The sequence below is a fragment of the Eubalaena glacialis genome, chromosome X (assembly GCF_028564815.1).
Source record: "Eubalaena glacialis isolate mEubGla1 chromosome X, mEubGla1.1.hap2.+ XY, whole genome shotgun sequence".
Classification (NCBI taxonomy): Eukaryota; Metazoa; Chordata; class Mammalia; order Artiodactyla; family Balaenidae; genus Eubalaena; species Eubalaena glacialis.
In genome coordinates, this window is record NC_083736.1 from 8,565,378 (window position 1) to 8,585,010 (window position 19,633).

General features: G+C 40.9%; 1 protein-coding gene and 1 non-coding gene across 2 annotated transcripts in view; one reads left to right on the plus strand and one right to left on the minus strand.

The window, feature by feature from the left end:
• Nucleotides 1-19,633, minus strand: part of MID1 (midline 1) — a 376,934-nt gene that overhangs the window by 198,822 nt on the left and 158,479 nt on the right. The gene's annotated exons all lie outside the window — the stretch shown is intronic.
• Nucleotides 11,224-11,331, plus strand: LOC133082761 (U6 spliceosomal RNA). Its single transcript, XR_009698990.1, has one exon. It is a non-coding gene; the product is annotated as a U6 spliceosomal RNA (small nuclear RNA).

The following is a 19,633-nucleotide window of genomic DNA, read 5'->3' on the forward strand; positions in this document are numbered from 1 at the left end:
GCTGTGGCTCATGGGCCTAGTTGCTCCGCGGCATGTGGGATCTTCCCAGACCAGGGCTCGAACCCGTGTCCCCTGCATTAGCAGGCGGATTCTTAACCACTGCGCCACCAGGGAAGCCCCTGCCTACATTTAAATGATAGAGGAGGCAGAACCAGGATATAAGGTCTACGTCTTCTCCTTCCTGATCCAGGATGCTAACCACCACCACACCTATATTGTGACATTTTTATTAGTTTGTTTGTTGAGCTTATCATTCTATAAAAGAGAAATCACTTTGTATTCTTACTAGTTATTTGGCCTTTTCCCAATAGTACTGCCAGAAAATGAAATATATGAGGTTGGGAAGGGTCAAAATCATCTCTGGAAAACTGTTAAGAGTATTATGTGTTCTCTTAGTTCAACTTCAAATGGCGAATTAAACTCTAGAAGTGTTGGCATAAAAAAGTGCTACTGACTGGAACCAAGATGGCGGAGTAGAAGGACGTGCTCTCACTCCCTCTTGCGAGAACACCAGAATCACAACTAGCTGCTGGACAGTCATCGACAGGAAGACACTGGAACTCACCAAAAACGATACCCCACATCCAAAGACAAAGGAGAAGCCACAATGAGATGGTAGGAGGGGCGCAATCACAGTAAAATCAAATCCCATAACTGCTGGGTGGGTGACTCACAGACTGGAGAACGCTTATACCACAGAATTTCACCCACTGGAGCGCAGGTTCTGAGACCCACGTCAGGCTTCCCAACCTGGGGGTCCGGCAACGGGAGGAGGAATTCCTAGAGAATCAGGCTTTGAAGGCTACTGGGATTTGATTGCAGGACTTCGACAGAACTGGGGGAAACAGAGACTCCACTCTTGGAGGGCACACACAAAGTAGTGTGCGCATCGGGACCCGGGGAAGGAGCAGTGACCCCAGGGGAGACTGAACCAGACCTGCCTGCTAGTGTTGGAGGGTCTCCTGCAGAGGCAGGGGGTGGCTGTGGCTCACCATGGGGACAAGGACACTGGCAGCAGAAGTTCTGGGAAGTACTCCTTGGCGTGAGCCCTCCCAGAGTCCGCCATTAGCACCACCAAAGAGCTGGGTAGGCTCCAGTGTTGGGTCACCTCAGGCCAAACAACCAACAGGGAGGGAACCCAGCCCCACCCATCAACATTCAAGCGGATTAAAGTTTTACTGAGCTCTGCCCACCCGAGCAACAGTCAGCTCTACCCACCACCAGTCCCTCCCATCAGGAAACTTGCATAAGCCTCTTAGACAGCCTCACCACCAGAGGGCAGACAGCAGAAGCAAGAAGAACTACAGTCCTGCAGCCTGTGGAACAAAAACCACATTCTCAGAAAGATAGACAAGATGAAAAGGCAGAGGGCTATGTACCAGATGAAGGAACAAGAGAAAACCCCAGAAAAACAACTAAATGAAGTGCACAGAGGCAACCATCCAGAAAAAGAATTCAGAATAATGATAGTGAAGATGATCCAGGACCTCAGAAAAAGAATGGAGGCAAAGATCGAGAAGATGCAAGAAATGTTTAACAAAGACCTAGAAGAATTAAAGAACAAACAAACAGAGATGAACAATACAATAACTGAAACGAAAACTACACTAGAAGGAATCAATAGCAGAATAACGAAGGCAGAAGAACGGATAAGTGACCTGGAAGACAGAATGGTGGAATTCACTGCCACGGAACAGAATAAAGAAAAAAGAATGAAAACAAATGAAGACAGCCTAAGAGACCTCTGGGACAACATTAAACGCAACAACATTCGCAGTATAGGGGTCCCAGAAGGAGAAGAGAGAGAGAAAGGACCAGAGAAAAATATTTGAAGAGATTAGAGTCGAAAACTTCCCTAACATGGGAAAGGAAATAGCCACCCAAGTCCAGGAAGCGCAGAGAGTCCCATACAGGATAAACCCAAGGAGAAACAGGCCGAGACACATAGTAATCAAATTGGCAAAAGTTAAAGACAAAGAAAAGTTATTAAAAGCAGCAAGGGAAAAACGAAAAATAACATACAAGGGAACTCCCATAAGGTTAACAGCTGATTTCTCAGCAGAAACTCTACAAGCCAGAAGAGAGTGGCATGATATACTTAAAGTGATGAAAGGGAAGAACCTACAACCAAGATTACTCTACCCAGCAAGGATCTCATTCAGATTCAAAGGAGAAATCAAAAGCTTTACAGACAAGCAAAAGCTAAGAGAATTCAGCTCCACCAAACCAGCTCTACAACAAATTCTAAAGGAACTTCTCTAAGTGGGAAACACAAGAGAAGAAAAGGACCTACAAAAACAAACCCAAAACAATTTAAGAAAATGGTAACAGGAACATACATATCGATAATTACCCTGAACACGAATGGATTAAATGCTCCAACCAAAAGACACAGGCTTGCTGAATGGATACAGAAACAAGACCCATATATATGCTGTCTACAAGAGACCCACTTCGGACCTAGGGACACATACAGACTGAAAGTGAGGGGATGGAAAAAGATATTCCATGCAAATGGAAATCAAAAGAAAGCTGGAGTAGCAATACTCATATCAGATAAAATAGACTTTAAAATAAAGAATGTTACAAGAGACAAGGAAGGACACTACATAATGATGAGGGGATCAATCCAAGAAGAAGATATAACAATTGTAAATATTTATGCACCCAACATAGGAGCACCTCGACACATAAGGCAACTGCTAACAGCTATAAAAGAGGAAATGGACAGTAACACAATAACAGTGGGGGACTTTAACACCTCACTTACACCAATGGACAGATCATCCAAAATGAAAATAAACAAGGAAACAGAAGCTTTAAATGACACAACAGACCAGATAGATTTAATTGATATTTATAGGACATTCCATCCAAAAATAGCAGATTACATTTTCTTCTCACGTGCACACAAACATTCTCCAGGATAGATCACATCTTGGGTCACAAATCAGGCTTCGGTAAATTTAAGAAAATCGAAATCATATCAAGCATCTTTTCTGACCACAATGCTATGAGATTAGAAATGAATTACAGGGAAAAAAGTGTAAAAAACACAAACACATGGAGGCTAAACAATACATTACTAAATAACCAAGAGATCACTGAAGAAATCAAAGAAGAAATCAAAAAATACCTGGAGACAAATGTCAATGAAAACATGACAATCCAAAACCTATGGGATGCAGCAAAAGCAGTTCTAAGAGGGAAGTTTACAGCGATACAATCCTACCTCAAGAAACAAGAAAAATCTCAAATAAACAATCTAACATTACACCTAAAGGAACTAGAGAAAGAAGAACAAACAAAACCCAAAGTTAGCCGAAGGAAAGAAATCATAAAGATCACAGCAGAAATAAATGAAATAGAAACAAAGAAAACAATAGCAAAGATCAATAAAACTAAAAGCTGGTTCTTTGAGAAGATAAACCAAATTGATAAAGCATTAGCCAGACTCATCAAGAAAAAGAGGGAGAGGACTCAAATCAATAAAATCAGAAATGAAAAAGGAGAAGTTACAACAGACACCACAGAAATACAAAGCATCCTAAGAGACTACTACAAGCAACTCTATGCCAAAAAATGGACAACCTGGAAGAAATGGACAAATTCTTAGAAAGGTATAACCTTCCAAGACTGAACCAGGAAGAAATAGAAAATATGAACAGACCAATCACAAGCAATGAAATTGAAACTGTGATTAAAAATCTTCCAACAAACAAATGTCCAGGACCAGATGGCTTCACAGGTGAATTCTATCAAACATTTAGAGAAGAGCTAACACCCATCCTTCTCAAACTCTTCCAAAAAATTGCAGAGGAAGGAACACTCCCATACTCATTCTATGAGGCCACCATCACCCTGATACCAAAACCAGACAAAGATACTACAAAAAAAGAAAATTACAGACCAATATCACTGATGAATATAGATGCAAAAATCCTCAACAAAACACTAGCAAACAGAATCCAACAACATATTAAAAGGATCATACACCACGATCAAGTGGGATTTATCCCAGGGATGCAAGGACACTTCAATATATGCAAATCAATCAATGTGATACACCATATTAACAAACTGAAGCAGAAAAACCATATGATAATCTCAATGGATGCAGAAAAAGCTTTTGACAAAATTCAACCCCCATTTATGATAAAAACTCTCCAGAAAGTGGGCATAGAGGGAACCTACCTCAACATAATAAAGGCCATATACAACAAACCCACAGCAAACATCATTCTCAATGGTGAAAAAACTGAAAGCATTTCCTCTAAGATCAGGAACAAGACAAGGATGTCCACTCTCGCCACTATTATTCAACATAGTTTTGGAAGTCCTAGCCATGGCAATCAGAGAAGAAAAAGAAATAAAAGGAATACAAATTGGAAAAGAAGAAGCAAAGCTGTTGCTGTTTGCAGATGACATGATACTATACATAGAGAATCCTAAAGGTGCCACCAGAAAACTACTAGAGCTAATCAATGAATTTGGTAAAGTTGCAGGATACAAAATTAATGCACAGAAATCTCTTGCATTCCTATACACTAATGATGAAAAATCTGAAAGAGAAATTAAGGAAACACTCCCATTTACCACTGCAACAAAAAGAATAAAAGACCTAGGAATAAACCTACCTAGGGAGACAAAAGACCTGTCTTCAGAAAACTGTAAGACACTGATGAAAGAAATTAAAGATGATACCAACAGACGGAGAGATATACCATGTTCTTGGACTGGAAGAATCAATACTGTGAAAATGACTCTACTACCCAAAGCAATCTACAGATTCAATGGAATCCCTATCAAATTACCAATGGCATTTTTTTACGGAACTAGAACGAAAAATCTTAAAATTTGTATGGAGACACAAAAGACCCCAAATAGCCAAAGCAGTCTAGAGGGAAAAAAACGGAGCTGGAGGAATCAGACTCCCTGACTTCAGACTATACTACAAAGCTACAGTAATCAAGACAATATGGTACTGGCACAAAAACAGAAACATAGATCAATGGAACAAGTTAGAAAGCCCAGAGATAAACCCATACACCTATGGTCAACTAATCTATGACAAAGGAGGCAAGGATATAAAACGGAGAAAAGACAGTCTCTTCAATAAGTGGTTGTGGGAAAACTGGACAGCTACATGTAAAAGAATGAAATTAGAATACTCCCTAACACCATACACAAAAATAAACTCAAAATGGATTCGAGACCTAAATGTAAGTCCAGACACTATAAAACTCTTAGAGGAAAACATAGGAAGAACACTCTTTGACATAAATCACAGCAAGATCTTTTTTGATCCACCTCTTAGAGTAATGGAAATAAAAACAAAAATAAACAAGTGGGACCTAATGAAACTTCAGAGCTTTTGCACAGCAAAGGAAACCATAAACAAGATGAAAAGACAACCCTCAGAATGGGAGAAAATATTTGCAAATGAATCAATGGACAAAGGATTAATCTCCAAAATATATAAACAGCTCATGCAGCTCAATATTAAAAAAACAAACAGCCCAATCCAAAAATGGGCAGAAGACCTAAATAGACATTTCTCCAAAGAAGACATACAGATGGCCAAGAAGCAAATGAAAAGCTGCTCAACATCACTCATTATTCGAGGAATGCAAATCAAAACTACAATGAGGTATCACCTCATACCAGTTAGAATGGGCATCATCAGAAAATCTACAAACAACAAATGCTGGAGCAGGTGTGGAGAAAAGGGAACCCTCTTGCACTGTTGGTGGGAATGTAAATTGATACAACCACTAGGGAGGGCAGTATGGAGGTTCCTTAAAAAACTAAAAATAGAATTACCATATGACCCAGCAATCCCACTACTGGGCATAGACCCAGAGAAAACCATAATTCAAAAAGACACATGCACCCCAATGTTCATTGCAGCACTATTTACAATAGCCAGGTCATGGAAGCAACCTAAATGCCCATGGACAGACGAATGGATAAAGAAGATGTGGTACATATATACAATGGAATATTACTCAGCCATAAAAAGGAACGAAATTGGGTCATGTGTTGAGACGTGGATGGATCTAGAGACTGTCATATAGAGTGAAGTAAGTCAGAAAGAGAAGAACAAATATCGTATATTAACGCATGTATGTGGAACCTAGAAAAATGGTACAGATGAACCAGTTTGCAGGGCAGAAATTGAGACACAGATGTAGAGAACAAACGTATGGACACCAAGGGGGGAAAGCGGCGGAGGGGGTGGGGATGGTGGTGTGATGAATTGGGCGATTGGGATTGACATGGATACACTGATGTGTATAAAATGGATGACTAATAAGAACCTGCTGTTTAAAAAAATAAATAAATAAATAAAAAAGATAAGTAAGTACTAGGGAGGTAATATACAACACGAGTAATATAATTAACACTGTTGTATGTTATATATGAAAGGTGTTAACAGAGTAAATCCTAACAGTTCTCATTACAAGGAAAACATTTTTTCTTTTCTTTTTTTTTTACTTTAGATGATGGGATGTTCACTAAAATTACTTTGGCAGTAATTCCATGATGTATGTAAGTCAAATAATTATGCTGCATAACTTAAACTTAAAACTTGTATGTCAATTATATCTCAATAAAACTAGAAGGAAAAAAAATTAAGTGATAACAAAAATTAAAACAAAAAAAAAGTGCTACTTTTTTTTTAGAAAACCCTAAACCCGAAAGGTAACAGATGATAAATTGGAAATGGATGAATCAAAGGCATTTAGTACCCATGTTACCAAAAAGAAAGGTTATAATTTGGGGGGGGGGGGGCGATGGTTGTAGGCTTAAGGAGGCATCTGATTCCATGTGTCCAAAGCATGTAGTAAACCTCAGCAGAACAATCCTGTCCCTTTGTGTAGGTAACTATGGAAACTACAGTCAGTGCCATTCAAATGTGGTCCTGGATGAAATCACTGAGCAGCAGAATGGTCTTATGTGCAGGTAAAAGAGAAGCAGAAATTATCACAAATGACCCAGCCATGTTCTTCATTCCTCATTTTAGGGATGTCCTCCAGTTGTCAAAAGTTACTTTTCCTTTCATCTTGTACACATCACTGTGTGCCTCTCATCTTTATGAAAAAGTATTGAACAAAATTCCTCAGTAATCTCTAGCCACAGGTTCTAACTATTCCAGTTATGTTTTATTTTTACCTTCCCCTCTGGCAGAAAAATATGAGACTCTAGTGGCATTAGCATTTCTAAGATTTCATACATGTACTTATGAGCAGCATAAAAAAAGATTTCTCTGAGGCTTTCCCTCTATTGTATATTTGAGCATATGCTTTTGTAGCTATGCTTTTGTTACAATGCCTCAATGACCATGTAACTTTGGGTAAGTCCCAAAACTGCTTCAGTTTTTTCACGTACCTCTAGGGTTAAGGTAAGAATTAAATACAACCAATCATTAAGTAAGGTTCAAGCATGAACTCTACTATTCTTTTCTTTTTTACGTAAGTGTAGTTGATTTAAAATATTGTGTTAGTTTCAGGTATGCAGCAAAGTGATTCAGATCAATCAATCTATCTATCTATCTATCTATCTATCTATCTATCTATCTCTATATCTATTCTTTTTCAGATTCTTTTCCCATATAGGTTATTACAAAATATTGAGTAGAGTTCCCTGTGCTATACAGTAGGTCCTTATTGTTTACGTATTTTATATATAGTAGTGTGTATATGTTCACCCCAAATTCCTAATTTATCCCTCCCCCCTACTATTCTTGAATATAGGACATTGTGCTACCCACTGGAGATTCAAAGCTCAATAAGAGGCTCTTTTCCCTTGACAAGTTGAAAACCAAAACGCAAAAACCAAGTAAGCAAGTACGATGTATCATAATACTGTGATCAATAGTCTATTGACTATTAAGCAATGATATGTATAGATATACACTAAACTGGCCAACAGAAAATTCACTTTTAGTCCTACCTCTACCCTTATCTAGCTGTGTAAGCTGGAAAAACCAGTTAACCTGTTTGGGACTCAGTTTATCCATCTGTAAAGTAAGGGTTGAATTAAATAATTTCCTAAGTCCTTTGATTCAAACCCATGCTCTAGCATTTCTCATTTTATCTCTCATTTCTAATACTTACTAGAGGCAAGAGTGTATCTGGAAGACACTTGTGGTTGACCGTCCTATAGCCATTGCCCCTTAATCTTGGCTAACAGCACCCTCCCCCAAGTTTTGTCAGGTCTGGGGCAGCAATATATTCAGGGAGGTGTGCTCTCCTCAACTCCAAGTGATGATGTGGAACTGTCAAAGCCACAAAAAGGGGGGATGTGTGAAGAGTAACTCCACTTCCTGCCTTTGGATACGGGGGAGTGAGGAGGTGATGCCTGGAGCTAGGGCAACCATCTTCCAACCGTTTTCTGATGTAAGCCTACTCACTGAGGATGCAGAATGGAAAACTGAGACGCATCAGGATTCTTGATGACACTGTCATGCCAAGAAATTAATCAATCCTTGAACTGTGCTTGAATTTGTGTGTGAGAGATTTTTTAAAAAAAGAAGAAGAAGAAAAAAAGAAAATCTCTGCCGTTCAAGCCATCCAAAGTGCCCAACTAAAGACATGCAATCTGAAAAGCTGAGTTATGGTACTTTGAAATGTTCACTAACCACAAGCCAAATTTAATACTGTAAGAAAGAGAATTCATTTCAGACCAATAAGAGGATACGATGAGTGATTCAGAGAAAGAAAAGCCCCTTAACAAATCTGATCTTCAATTTCCTCACCTGTAAAATAGAATCCAACGTATGTCTACGTCATTGAGATGGTAAGGGCATAGTAAGAATCCACTAATTATTGTTAACTGTTGTATTATACATGAGAAATCTGGCATGGCAGAGATTGCTATACGGCCACCAAATCGTCTTATATTTTGTTTTTCTTCCTGGACACACAGGAAGGCAATTTTTCCCCAGCTTCCCACATGAATAGGTCTCGATCACGTGACTGAATTCTGCGTTGTGGGAAAAAGTGACGTAATCCGCCTGTGGCCTGGCTCCTGTTAATATCCCACGTGATCCCCCTGCTGGCTCTCCCCGTGTCATATTACTGTTGAATTTCAAGGCATGAGACCAAGTCTTCATATTGGCCACTAGATGGACATTGAGTAGTTTTATTTTATGAAAATATCTAACAAGATTTACTTAAATTTACGATGATCTCCTTTCACTCATGTTTTCTATTTTCCATTTAAAAATGAAAGGCAAGTTAATCATTAAGAAAGCTAGCTCAAAATCTATATACAATTAAATATGGGGAAATGGCTTTAAAAATATCAGATAAAGTTTGCAAAATCCATGGACAAATTCTTCCCAGGGAAGCAAAGCAGCTACCCCTCTAAGGAGGTGCATATAAGTGGTATTATTTATACCTAAACATCGACTAGGAAGAATGCCCGGAAAGAAAATGATGTCCTTAGGCACATACATTTTTTTTTTTCCTTTTCTCAAGCACAGCCTAGACATCTTATCTTCTCCCGCAGCTTGTAACACACACTCTGCATTTCCACTCTGTCTGGCAGGGCTGGTTTTAAAGGAAGATGTGGGGTTGTGAGAAAATGCCGAAGGAGAAATCCACCTCTCCTTGTAGTTGAATCACATTTACCACGAGATATGAGCAAGTAAATGTGTGTGCCTGCTAATGGCAACATAGTTTTCGTTTCATGAGTTGTATCATGTTTATAGCAACTTCTTCTTTTTGTCAGCAGGCACAAAAACAGAATTACAATTTTTATCCATCTAAGTAAAAAAATGCCATGGAAATAATTTCTATATATGTTACCTAGAAGATAAAGAAGTCTCCAGCATTTCCCAAAGAACTCTAGCTGGCATTACAATTTTTTAATGTGAACCATGTAATGTGGAATACTATTAACATAGGAAATGATTTAAAATTTTTAGCTTAATGAAATGTAATGTACATTCTCATTCGAATTTGGTTTTGCATTTCACTTGAAACAGGGCTTAAATATGAATTTACTGATTTCGATATAGCTTGACTTTGAAAACAGTAATTTTTGAACACTTAATCCTAAAGGGTCTACCTCACTGGAAGATTGAAAAGAAACAGTCCTCTTCAGTAATAGTATGCACTTCATAACTTTTAAAAGTATATATTAAAACTGATATATATTAAAATAAATATATATTAAATGAAACAGAAAAATACAGAGACTGCATACGTGTTTAAGATAAGATTATGAAAACAAAAGATGTCAAAGAAAGTTCACTGGAAACTAAACCCACGGTCACTAGGGAGTGAAACCTCTGTGTTGATAGGGATATTTTAGTGGAAAATTTTCCAAAGCACTATACTAGTTATTTGGTCAAGTCACTTATCTCCAGCTTGATTTTTGCCTCAAGAGTTTCACATCTAAGTGAGTGTGCTTGAACACATCCAGGGACAGGAAACTCATCCCCTTCCTTGCAATCCCTTCTACAGTTGGGCAGCTCTATAAGTTAGAAGATATACTGTCAGGGTAAGTAAATCTAGCTGCTACAACAAAAGACCCCCAATCCTCCATGGCTGGACACAGTAAGGATTTACTTCATGTTCATATCACGGTCTAACATGGAGTTGCTGACCCGATTCCTCTCACGCACCCAGGCTCCTTCCAACCACCACCTTCTAGGGTCTTAGAATTTTCCCCTGGGTCTTCTGCGCCTGGCTGGCTGGCAGGCAGGCAGGCAAGGGAACAGAGAGCATGTGGAAGGTCTGGAAGGAGGCTCTAGAGGTCAGGCCTAGAAGTAGCGTACATCAATCTCACCCACGTTTTATTGGCCTGACATAGGCCAGTGATCCCACCTGACTTACAAGGGGGGCTAGGACATACAGCGTATCAGGGTCCCAAGGCTGGAGATGAGCTCACAGATCTTTGAGAGCACTAGCTGTGTCTGTTAAGGAAAGCTATCCTTCCACTGAGCTAAAGTGCTTCTTGCAGTAGCTTCTCCCTATAGGACCCAGCTTAACCTTGAGTCATATTGACTAAGTTTAATTCTGCTTTTGTACAACAGCCCTACAGATATTCAAAGATAGTCGTCATGCTTCTTGGCTCACTTTTGTTTTTGGGGCTACTCCTACAATTAGCCAACTTGTTCTCATATGGTCTGTTTTTATGTCCCCACATGATCTTTTGTTTTTCTTAGCTCCAGTTGTTCTATAGCTTGAGTAAAAACTAAATGATACTGCAGTGCTTGCATCAGCAGCACGTATACTAAAAACTGGAATGATACAGAGGAGATTAGCATGGCCCCTGTGCAAGGATGACAGGCAGATTTGTGAAGTGTTCTATATTTTTTACGTGGATGGACCCAGAGACTGTCATACGGAGTGAAGTACGTCAGAAAGGGAAAAACAAATATCGTATAATATTGCTTATATGTGGAATCTAGAAAAATGATACAAATATTTGCAAAGCAGAAATAGAGAAACAGATGTAGAGAACGGACGTATGGATACCAGGGGGAGAAGGAGGGAGTGGGATGGATTGGGAGATTGGGACTGACATATATACACTACTATGTATAAAATAGACAACTAATGAGAACCAACTGTATAGCACAGGGAACTCTACCCAGTGCTCTGTGGTGACCTAAAGGGGAAGGAAATCCAAAAAAGAGGGGATATATGTATACGTACAGCTGATTCACTCTGCTGTACAGCAGAAACTAACACAACACTGTAAAGCAACTATCCTCCAATAAAAATTAATAAAAAAAATACTGCAATAGTGATCCCATGGCTGCCAAGCTACATTTCTTCCTTTTTGCACTTAGTTTAATGATAGAAGGACTGATGCTCTATTCATTTCACGTTGTTGGATTTGAATACTGTGACTAGCCTAATCCGAACACATTTGCTCCTATCTGTTCCATCTCTGGCTCTTTAAATATGTGACCATCCCTAAAAGCAAGTGAGCATTTTAGAGCCAGCCATGAACACAGCCAGATGCTCAGACCAAAATCTTCGTAGTTATCCATGGTTTGTTTCTTTCTCTCAAATCTGACATCCAATTCATCGGGAAATTCTGTCAGTCTCACCTAGAATCTGATGACCTCTCACCATATCCCACTGTTCTGGTCCAAGCCACCACCATCTTTTGATTGCATTCCTGCTGTAGCCTCCTAAGGCGTGCCTGCTTCTACCCTGCATTCGGCCCGCACCCCCTCCCCAGCCTATTTAAGGCTGTCATTTTTTTGAACTCCTCTGCTCAAAACTCTTCAATGGCTCCCATTTGCACAGGAGTAAAAGCCAAAGTTCACGCAACACCTACAAGCCTCTAAAAGGCCATTGCCTGGCAATCCATGACACACACCTCATGCTCCCGTGTCAGGGCCTTTGCACTTGCTCTTCTCGCTGCCTGGGGTTCTCTCCCGCAGGAGAACAGCATGATTTGCACTCCTTTCGGGTCTCTGCTCAACTGTTATCTTTTCCAACAGGCCTTCCAAGACACTTCATATGACAGGACAACCTCCTCACTCCTCTCTCTTTCTGGAGCTTTCTTTGTCTTCACAGCATCTCTCACCACCTGACATATTAGACACTCGTTGGTTTATTGTCTGTCTCTCTACATTAGAATATAAGCCGAATGAGGACAGGGACTTGTTTAATTGACTTCTGTAGCCTCAGCATTCAGAATAGAGCTGGATATATTGCTGGTGCTCAGTAAGATTTGCCGAGGGAGGCATGAACGCTTTACTGCCCTCAGCTTCCTGCTTCGCCCCTGGCCTGCCAGGTCCCTTGGCTTCATGTGTTCTTTTCACAGTGAGGTTACCTCCTGTCCCTTGAATTTGTACTTCAAAGTATGAGCTGTTTTCCCAGCCTTATATATTACCCTTCAAATGTATAAATTAATGAATAAAATGTAAGCTTAATGAAGGCACTAACTAGTTTCAACTCTAAGCTAACTTAGGCAAGACCAATTCAGTAATTCTTGTGTTTTATTCCTGCCTTCTGACTTGGAAATCAACTCCTGTGCAATAACCAAAATTCTCTCTAAAACATATTTTCAGCACTAGGCATTGGTTTTTGTTTGTTTATAAATTTATTTATTTTTTATTTTATTTTATTTATTTTTGGCTGTGTTGGGTCTTCGTTGTTGCGTGTGGGCTTTCTCTCGTTGCAGCGAGCCGGGTCTACTTTTCATTGCGGTGCGTGGGTTTCTCATTGTGGTGGCTTCTCTTGTTGCAGAGCACGGGCTGTAGGCACGCGGGCTTCAGTAGTTGTGGCACGCGGGCTCTAGAGCGCAGGCTCAGTAGTTGTGGCGCACGGGCTTAGTTGCTCCGCGGCATGTGGGATCTTCCCAGACCAGGGCTCGAACCCGTGTCCCCTGCATTGGCAGGCGGATTCTTAACCACTGCGCCACCAAGGAAGCCCGGCACTAGGCATTGTTAATGCAAAAATCAGCACAGCACATTTCTCAGAAAATATTTGCTCTTAACAATGGAAGATAAGGTCTATACCTGCCTTAACCTTCCTTTTATATCATTGACCAAAAAGGTAGAAATAGAAACCTACATTTCTTTAAAGAAAAAAAGGAAAACAGGGCTTCCCTGGTGGCACAGTGGTTAAGAATCCGCCTGCCAATGCAGGGGACACGGGCTCAAGCCCTGGTCTGGGAAGATCCCACATGCCGCGGAGCAACTAAGCCCGTGCGCCACAACTACTGAGCCTGCGCTCTAGAGCCCGCGTGCCACAACTACTGAAGCCCACGTGCCTAGAGCCCGTGCTCCACAACAAGAGGAGCCACCGCAATGAGAAGCCCACGCACCACAACAAAGAGTAGCCCCGGCTCGCCACAGCTAGAGAAAGCCCGCGCGCAGCAGTGAAGACCCAACACAGCCCAAAATAAATAAATTTAGAAAAAAAAAGGGAAACATTGTTTTTATAATGAAAAATCCAAGAACTGAAACATGAAAAAGGAAATTATCAGAAAATTCCCCCCAATGTGAAAACATAACAAAATTTAATTGTTTTGTTGATGGAGGTTAAAAAAGACAATGGTAAGTTTTAAGGCCTTTTGCCAAAATCTACTGTCATTCCTAGCCATACCTTTTAAGGTTTTCCTCCATGGGAATGCAAAAGAAAATTATCCAAAAATGTCTGTTGTGTAAGTCGTCCCTGCCAAGCATTCTCCTTGAATAACAGAAAATTCTACCAATATTTTAAGAGAACTGTTCTTTAGCTTCAATTAACCACACTCCTTAGTGAAGCATTATAAAGATCTGTGTATCATTCCTACGGTCATTCAGACAATGAATATTTATGGAGAGCATGTTTTATATACAGAGTTTGAGACGAGAAAAAGATTATTCTCGGGGAGGGTGAGAGGGAGGCCCGAGAAGGAGGGGATATAGGTACACATATAGCTGATTCACTTTGTTGTACAGCAGAAACTAACACAACATTGTAAAGCAATTATAATCTAATGAAGATGAAAAAAAAAAGATTATTCTCAGCAGATATAGTTCTAGCAAAGATGGAATTTCTGCTGGGTCAACTGAACCTTTAGTGCACCTAGATATAGACATTAATATAGTTATAGTTACATGTAGATACAAATATAGCAGCAACCAAAAGGAATTTGGTCTTATTCCACCTAATAAATTTATTCATGTACTTCCTCTACCTTGAAAACATTACCTAAATAGGGAAAACACTGTTGTCATGAGAAGAATTTTCCCTTCCAATAACATTAGCTACTTTTCCTTTCTTGGGTAAGTCAGTTATTTATTTAAGAACAATTTATGGGGCTCCTACACATGCCTGAGTGGGTAGGGCACTGGAGATATAAAAATGTATAAAATCCCCAAAACCCACAGTAGACATGGGGGTAGAGTCGAAGGGCAACAATAGGAGTATGTGCTACAGAAGACTCACTCTGATACATTCATTCATTCAACAAACCTTTATTAAGCGCCTTCTATGTGCCCGGCACTGTTCTAGATGCTTAGGATACATCAGTGAAATAAACTGACAAAATCTCTGTCTTTGATGTGCTGCCATAGCAACATAGAAAGATAATAAACAAGAAACAAAATAACCAGATAAATTACATAGTATCTTAGAAAATAAGCCCTATGGGGAAACAATATGGTAAGTGGCAGGGGGAGCATTGTCGGCAAGATGTGGGGTTTGTAATTTACACGAGAAGTCAGAGAAGACCTCTTAGGAAGGTAATATATGATCCTCTCAACTTAAGTAATGTACATTTGTGGGGTGACACCAGTATGCAGTGGAAAACCTTGACTTTAGAGTCCAGTCGGCTTGGATCAAAATGTGTTCCATGTTATTTAACAATCTGAGCCTGAATTTCCTCCTCAACAAAATGGGAACAATAACGCTTCCATCACAAATTGTTGGGAAGATTGAAACAATATTTGCCAAAACTCTTTTTTAAAACATACACCTGAAAAAAAAAAAAAAAAAAAAAAGAAAAAAAACATACACCTGAAGTATAGTAAGTACTCAATCACTTTAGACCCTGGACTTGCCCTACGGGCCATGAGACAGCCTGCTCTGTATGGCTTCCATCTGTGGAAAGAGCCACCCATCTTCATCCCCCAACACGCAGGCCAGGCCAGTCACCTTTATTCTCAGAATTTTCTTAATTGGGCCTAAGAGAAAAGAACACTTTTCTCTCAGGTTATGATGTAGTGAGGATGTGAGCCCAAGAGCTGAAAGTGACCCGAGAGCCCCTGTCTTGTCAAGACGGCTGGCCCAAGAGATTGAAGTGGGTAGAGAACGAATAGAAAAGATAATAAGCAGAGGCTGTATTCTTTCATTGTTCTATTCCTAATTCTGTGGGTCCTCAGCTGCCCTTCTCTAGTAGATTGCAAAATTTGGCCACAAATTCCATCAAAAAGTAGAATCTATCCACTCCTTGAATCTGGGCATGGTTATACAGTTCTTGTAGGTCAACAGGACACTAGCGAACGTGAAGCAAGTAGAGGCTTAAAAAGTGTTTGTGCTTTGGGAGCTGCCCTCTCTTGCTGCTGGGTACCTTTCCATTAACCTATGCAATGGTCCAGGCCAGCCATCTAGAAGATGAGAGACATGGAGAGCATAGATCATACAGACCATGTAGAAGCATCATGGCTGATGCTTCCTAGACCAACCAATTCCCAGACGACCTGCCAGCTGACTGCAGACACACGAGTGACCCCAGGGGAGACCAGCAGAAGAATCACCCAGCTGAGTCCAGGTAATTGCTGGCCCACAGAATCCTGACCTAATGATTGTTGTCTTAAGCCATGAAGTTTACAGATAGCTTGTTATGCAGCACTGGATAGCTGATACACTCCTCTCGCACACACACCCAACACAAACAAACTTCCCATTTCTTTCCCTAAAATAAAAGATTTTTTCTTTTGCCATTTACAACCAAAAGACATCCCGACTGAAATGAAAGGGCTTCCTGTGTTCGTGTCAGTGCCTCGATGCTCTGTCCATTCATTTAGTTTATTCTGTGACTCGAACTATGCCCCTAAATCCCAAGCTTCTCCTCCCAACCCCCATGTTGCCATTACCCACTTATGCTCTGTCCTCTCAAGTTGCCAAAGAACCATCTCCTCCCTTCTCTCCATGCCCAACAGCTGCAGGTTGGACCCCTTCCCATGGCCTTTGCCAAGGGTCTGTACCTGCCACTTCCTGTTGGCTCTTCCCAATGCCAACCGCTTGATGATGCGACTCTCCATCTGTTACTGATCATCGGACCTACTGCCACCACTCCTCACTTGTCTGTGCAGACCTCCTCCTGCAAAGAGGAGAGCTATCCACCTGCCAAATACTGACAGCCAGCTTCCTCCTTGGGTGTTCTGTTCCATTAGGCCCAGATTCCCATGCTCTTATTCTTCTGGTTTATCCTCTGTCTGAGATACAGCTGGGCCTGGGAAGTTAGGTGAATCTCCATGAGCTCTCATATCCAGATGATAAATTGTAAACAACGGAAGTAGATGGTGATTTTTAAAAACAAGTCATAAGGAAATACTCTTTCTTTCTGGTGGAAGAATATTGACAAGGCTGTTGCAGGGACCTGTGGAGTCTGTGCGCTGCTTTTGGGGTGCATAGACAGTGAAGATGGTTCTGAATAATATGAACTGGATAGGTCAACGCTCAACTCGTATTCCCTTAAGCCTTTCCATTTCTGTGCCTGGTGGCCTGACAACTGCCAGCCCCTACATCTCTTTGCTAGAGAGCTTTCTCCGGTGCTAGAGTCAATTTTTGCTTGCTCTGGCAAGGCCAGACGTACTGGAGAATTAAAGTCTCCCACCTCTGGCCCTGTGCAGTCCTTACCTAGTCAATGACCAGAGTTGGTATATAAATACCCCAACTCCCTTGTCACTTGGCTGGGATACCTCTGAGGAGTCAGTCTGACACTGGCTCCCAGAGTTCCCCAGTAGGATTAAGCTTCAGGTGCCCACAGTGATAACTTACTTGAAACACATCCTTCATTGGTTTCCTTCCCTCCTTTGTCTCTCTCCTCCAAATAAATCACTTGCGCTTGAAATTTTGCTTCAAGATCTACATCCAGGAGAACCCAAACAAAGACAATAGCCCACCTATTGAATGCCTTGAAGGACAGGCGTTGGATCTATGAAGGTGATGGCAACAGTTTAGGGGGAAAAGAGCCTAACGATGTGACGATGAACAGAACCAGCCACTTGGATGGTAAAGAGGCTAAGAGCTGCCGCTGGGCCCCATTTGCCCTCTGTCCAAGAGTCTGGGTGATTTTCCTGATAGTGGAGTAACTGAAACAGGCTGAATATAAGGGAAAGTTTTGGTTATAACCTGCTTCATCTATAACATGGGCATCAGTCACTTTGCCCAATATCCACAGGGCAATAAACTTGTGGAATTTAATTTCTTTTCATGTGGAGCTATTCAAGCATTACTCTGCAGATTTTTATGGGAGAATGATACTCTGATATGATTCTTTGTCTAAGAGCAAAGTACAACTTAAACAGATAACCAGGGGTGTTCCAAAAACTACGTTCAAATATTTATGCAACATTGACTTTTTGAGCACAGAGTTAAATTGGTTAGTTCTTTTGCCAAATGCCTTCAGACTTCATTGACTTTTTTTTGGAATTAGTACAAAAGCAGAGATTATATCCAAAACTTGTACAAGGATTCTGTGTGGTCCAGAAAATGATGAGTCTTTACTGGTACATATGAATTAAATATTGAACATGTTTACTTTTCATCTTTTGGGATAGTGAGCAACCAAAGTGTCTGAACTGACTGAGGAAAGACTGCTGTATACATCTCGGACCTATTCTTCTAACAAAGAGCAGAAAAATGCTTAATAGTTCTGAGTGATGACGCGTGTAAGAAAAAAAGTGATTTCGGCATCTGGGAGACAATGCTGACCATCTGAAGAGGGCCCCCTTTGCTCGCAGCCAGTATTGTTGTCATTGCTTTGTCAAGAATTCTGAGATCCTTCGAGCGTGAAAGGGAGGGTAGGAAATCAAATCTCTCCACTTAATAGAGAACGTATTAGAACCGCTTCAAAATTAGCCTTGGCTCGGCTTAATGAAATTTCCCTATTGTTCAGCAGTGGCCCACCAGATCCACAGCATTCAAGCGGTAGACCTTTGCCTGTAAAAAGCCTCGCAAATCAGAGAACCTACAAAATGAAGATTATTATTCCTCTTCCCCAGGTTCACACAAAGACTCAAACCTGCTCGGCCTTTGGAGTAGGCTAAATATTAGAGGCATCCCGACTCAGGAGGACACGCTTTATTCTCCAATGCACAATTTAACGTGTAAAATGCCTATGATATCGAGCAAGAAATTTCTGCTATGAAACTCACCAGCCCTGCTGTGCTCGAGAAATCACTTTCGAGAATGGCAGAGTAGCCAAGAGACGTGAACTGGAGTCACTCCTCTCTGGTGTCGCTGAAGTGTCTCCAGTGGGATTTTACTTGGAAGGCCTTCTCCCTGAGGACTTCTCCCCGGGTCTGGTTAAATTAACTTGCCTTCACTGGCCTGAGATAAGAGAATTATAATGGCTTCTCCCCTCCTCATCCCTTCCACTCTGCACCCACACACAATCTTTGTGTTTCCAACCCTCCTGAATGTATCACTGCAGTATCCACATTACTTCCTAGTTGACACCAACATGTGCATAAAATCTGACCCTCACAGCTCACCTTTTATCACTCACACTCTGTGTACTCATCTCCCTTTGGCCTGAACAACAGTGTGCCCAAACTTACAGCCTTCAGGGCACCAGTCAGTGACGCAATGTAGCAAACAAAGGATCTCTTGATTCAGATTATACCAATGTCAAATGCTGATGTGTGTAAATCATTAACTGTGTTTTCACTGGTGAGTCCAGTTTGATCTTTCATTGCCTGGTGATCCCTGGGGTCTGCGGCTCCCCAAGAAGCAGGGACGTTTAGGATTTTTTATTACCAGCTCATAACTAATTTATAGATTACTATGGAGTCAGGTGCACAGCTTCAATGCCTCATCTATCACTATAAGTAGCTCCAGTGTTAAGGGCTGGCTACTTCCCAGCAATCAACCAAGAGAACAGAGATGAGGACAAGGGACAAGACCCATATGCCACAGAAGGGATATCTTTCCGAAGAAGC